The 4894-nt window shown below is 37.7% G+C and overlaps 1 pseudogene; it reads right to left on the reverse strand.

The window, feature by feature from the left end:
• LOC137975897 (ATP-dependent DNA helicase RecQ-like) overlaps positions 1 to 64 on the reverse strand; it is a 404352-nt pseudogene extending 404288 nt beyond the window's left edge.
• Between the last annotated feature and the right edge of the window lie 4830 nt (positions 65 to 4894).

Here is a 4894-nt window from a genome sequence, read left to right on the forward strand (position 1 = left end):
CTTGGATTTCAACAAAGTGGTCCATATGTAAGACATACAGGATGGTATCTCTTGTGAGTCGTAGGGCAGATTACAAATTATAACACTATCTCTAATTTGTATAGCTAATCGCATGATTTCAAGTGCAATTTGGAATAAATAAGCATGAGTAAATTTTTTCAAAGACGCCCAAAATTGCACGAGCCCACAGGGGAGTGCAATTTTTAGTCTTTGAAAAAATTTACCAGTTTTATTTTTTCCAACGTGCATGAAAGAAAAAATCATGTGATTACTTATTAATAAGATACATAAAAATCTTGCAATGGTTAACTTAAACAGAAGCAATGCCCCTGTATCACGAAATCACGGAAAAATAGTGCCTTGAATTGCACCATCCAGGGCTCGCATTTGATTGGCTATCAATGCAAAAATTTTACCTTTATTGCACTAATTTCAACTTTCTGTTCTAATTCCACTTTCCTGCACTCTGTTTAGGATTACTTGACGTGCCCTCGGGCAATCAATGTGCTGAAAATTTTTCGTGTATATTATTTATATTAATAAAACTTCATATCAACAACAAAAGTGAGAGAAACTAAATTTGATGTTATTCCAATATTTAAAACTATCACCTCGCACAAACTCCATCAAAACACAAAATAATCTAATAAAAAAGTGATGATGCTTCTGCTTTATCAGCTACTAAAGTAGGATCGAACAAGTTGAAGTAGATGGAGACAAGTCCGACAGGTTGTCTTTTCGAATAATGTAACTCAGTATCGACTAACTATTGCAACAGTGTAATATACCAGAGAACAGATTGTGGAAGTTCCCTGAAACATGATCAATTCGGTCCAAGGCTTCCAGAATGGAGCTGTGTTCGAATTCATGATAGATTAAATTAGCTTAGGATTCATGTAGACGAGAAAAAAATCAGTTTTTTAAAGCACTCACTAAGACCAAAAATAATTTCTACATCTAAAGAATAACTAGAGTAAATGCTGCCTGAAAGGCCGCTTACCATTGCGGTAAAACATATGCCTCATCGACTGCAATGGCACAAATTTACCAGTTTTATTTTTTCCAACGTGCATGAAAGAAAAAATCATGTGATTACTTATTAATAAGATACATAAAAATCTTGCAATGGTTAACTTAAACAGAAGCAATGCCCCTGTATCACGAAATCACGGAAAAATAGTGCCTTGAATTGCACCATCCAGGGCTCGCATTTGATTGGCTATCAATGCAAAAATTTTACCTTTATTGCACTAATTTCAACTTTCTGTTCTAATTCCACTTTCCTGCACTCTGTTTAGGATTACTTGACGTGCCCTCAGGCAATCAATGTGCTGAAAATTTTTCGTGTATATTATTTATATTAATAAAACTGCATATCAACAACAAAAGTGAGAGAAACTAAATTTGATGTTATTCCAATATTTAAAACTATCACCTCGCACAAACTCCATCAAAACACAAAATAATCTAATAAAAAAGTGATGATGCTTCTGCTTTATCAGCTACTAAAGTAGGATCGAACAAGTTGAAGTAGATGGAGACAAGTCCGACAGGTTGTCTTTTCGAATAATGTAACTCAGTATCGACTAACTATTGCAACAATGTAATATACCAGAGAACAGATTGTGGAAGTTCCCTGAAACATGATCAATTCGGTCCAAGGCTTCCAGAATGGAGCTGTGTTCGAATTCATGATAGATTAAATTAGCTTAGGATTCATGTAGACGAGAAAAAAATCAGTTTTTTAAAGCACTCACTAAGAGCAAAAATAATTTCTACATCTAAAGAATAACTAGAGTAAATGCTGCCTGAAAGGCCGCTTACCATTGCGGTAAAACATATGCCTCATCGACTGCAATGGCACAAAGCTTACGAGAGTACACATCGTTGTGCAACATTGATCTCTAGCGCTCGTTTTTGAGCCATACTTCTGGCGATCTATAGACCACTGAATACTCTCCTTTTTCAGCATTTATTCTTTCCTCTTCAGAAGCTACAGTCAGGTTTAGGGCTCTAACCCCGACACTTGTGAGGAACTTGACTTGATCTTCCATAAGGCAAATCAAAGGACTAACAACTACGTCAATATGTCCTGAACTTGAATGAAGTGCATCAAAAACGGTTGGTAATGCATGATAAATAAGAGATTTCTCATAGCCTGTTGGTAAGTTGACCAAAACATGTTGTCTTTTCTGTAACAGCACTTATAGCTGTCTTCTGGTGCGTATTTAAGGAAAAAAATTTGAATTTTGAAGCCACGAGGGAAAACACTTCATCAATAGACGCCATTTTTGATTGTGAATATAAGACCCGTACTCTTATTGGCTTAGTCGCTTTGGCGCAAACGGTTTTGGGATATGAGAACCAAGCTCTGATTGGTCAGATAAGGGAAAGGAATGTAGTTCGAAAGAAAGCAGCCGTTGTTTGTGTGGGGAGGAGTGTTGCGTGACCACACAAAGACACAAAGGCCTACAAGGCTTATACAAAGGGTGCAACATTTGACTCCTGAGGGTAGTTGGGTGATCTGGTATAGGCATGCATTTTCTTTGTAACCCTTTCAGGCAAAAGGATTTTTTTGTCCTCAGAATGGCTTTATGCATGAGGTTACATGCTTTTTTCAAAGTCACCAAACATCTGTCAAATTCACTAGTGGTGCTTGTGTGTATGATTATTGTTGATACGTCTATAAGCAGAATCCTTTTTTCAGATTCATTCAACCCCACCCCTTGAATGTCAAGTGGTCTACTCCTTCTGGGTAGAATTTGTATTTTTTTTGCCATAAGTGCAGAAATTCTTTTCCGCTTATTGGCTAATTTTCATTGTCAATAAGCGGACTGACACATTAATTTATAATTGATGCAATGTGGCAACGAGCAAGACAGAACAATTTGTTATTGTAAAAAAACAGATTGACGTCATATTTTCGTGCATCTGTCCTGTTATTGACAATGAATCTCGTCATACCATTGTCCAAGTAGTCTGCTGATCCACTCAGCTATTGCCACGTGGATCCACAACTATGAAAATGTTGTGACGAAATTCATGATCAATAACAGGACAGATGCATGAAAAACTGACGTTAATTTGTTAAATTTCTTACCTCGCATCTTTCGGAATTTGATGAACTTGAAGCAGACTCCCCAACTAGGATGATGTCCTTTTGAAGAGGGCACAGAAAACCTTTTGCCTGGCCAAGGACTCCTAAAATAATAGCAAAAAAGCCGCTTCCTGGCATCAGTATTTTTAACAGTTCTTTTCTGAAACCCTCGGAATTCGGAAGATGGTAGCTGCTTGCCAGGCATGGAAATGTACTGATGACCGATTCATGTACTTGAGTCCTGTTGCCATTGCGAGAGAATTCTATGCACTTCTCCCCCAGCTTGTTTAGTGCTAACACAACGCATTCTCTTGGTGTAGGTACATGTCTTTGGTTGCTGTAAGCCAAGCAAACAAACAATCTGCTCCACGTGAGGCCTTGCTGGTGGAGATGGTATTGGACGAGACAGTTTGATCAACCTCTAGCACTACCTCTGGCACTGGTACCAGGGATTCTGACATTGCCTGCAGCTGGAGGCCTGTATCCAAATAACCTGGCATGCTCTGAAGCAGCGAACAAAGTGATCCGTCTTGCACCGTTTGTGGACAAGTTTGAAATTGCATTGCCACTTGTAGCAGCAACAACGGTGCTTGCTGCAGAATTTTCCGATGAGAGTGAAGCAACTCTTCCCAAATGTTTGGTTGTCTGAATCAGACCATCTGCCGCTTCTCTCAAGATATTTTGCGGGGAATCAGACATACTAAAGTTAGAACTCCCGGTGATCAGTAATGTCAGACGAAAGTAGACATGAAACTTGGAATCACATGTTATATATGAAATGGTACTATCCAGGGCTATGCAGAAAAGAGGCCGAGTAGAATTGAGAAGTAGAAAATGTGCATTTGCAAATTTTGCAAATCAGAATGTTGGCTCAGCAGCGAGAATTCATTTTGAATTAAATTGCTTGTAAAGTGTCAGTATGAGATGTTTAGTTTAGATGTTTAAACTAAGTAATATGACATTTGGTAACTAATTACAATGAAAGTCAGAACATGCCACACTTAAAATTCGATAGAAGTCAGGATATGAGGGAGAATTTTTTTCAAAAGTCAAAATATGCCAGATGTTATGATTTTAGTATTCAGGAAACGTGAAATGCATTGTTTCGGAGGTCAAAAGAGATGTGTACTGTCTAATTTCAAAGACAGGAAATGACAGACGTTTTACTTTGCAGGTAAGCAAAGGTGGACAAGTTAGTTTTTTAATTAAGATCCTGAAAACGCACTATAGCCAGTTTTTCCTCTTATGAGATTCAGCAAAATTGTGGATTGAAGTGAACCAGTGGTGTAAGAAGAAAAATTTGCACATTAATTTGGCGACTGAGGACTCTAAACTTCTAGTCGGAACTGTACTGGCCATGCAGTGTAACTTTTTTGTTCCTAAGGCTAGATTCCATTGTTAACCAGAACTGTTCACCCACAACCCAAGTCTATTTTAAATTAGTATTAAGAGCAACTCTCTATAGGGACCGAGTGAGATGGAAAAAAGGTTGGAAAATTTGACCCCTTGATATTTCGTCCAGAGATCGTAATATAAGTCTTACATTCTAGGGTTTTTACATTTTTGAGAAAATTACGAAAAACCGTCGACAACTTGTGAAGCCGAAAAATCACAGGAATGAGGTCAATTTGTAAGATCATAAAATCAAAATTGTGTGAAAGCGCATAGCAAATTCCGTAGTTTATAATCTTATTCAGGAGGTATTTCTAAAGCTGCTTTGATGATATTTTAGATTTACAATTGTAATTCTGCATTCCTGGAGAGCAAGCCTCAGAGAACGGAAATTTCTTGACTTTG

This window comes from Montipora foliosa, chromosome 11 (genome assembly GCF_036669935.1).
Source record: "Montipora foliosa isolate CH-2021 chromosome 11, ASM3666993v2, whole genome shotgun sequence".
NCBI lineage: Eukaryota > Metazoa > Cnidaria > Anthozoa > Scleractinia > Acroporidae > Montipora > Montipora foliosa.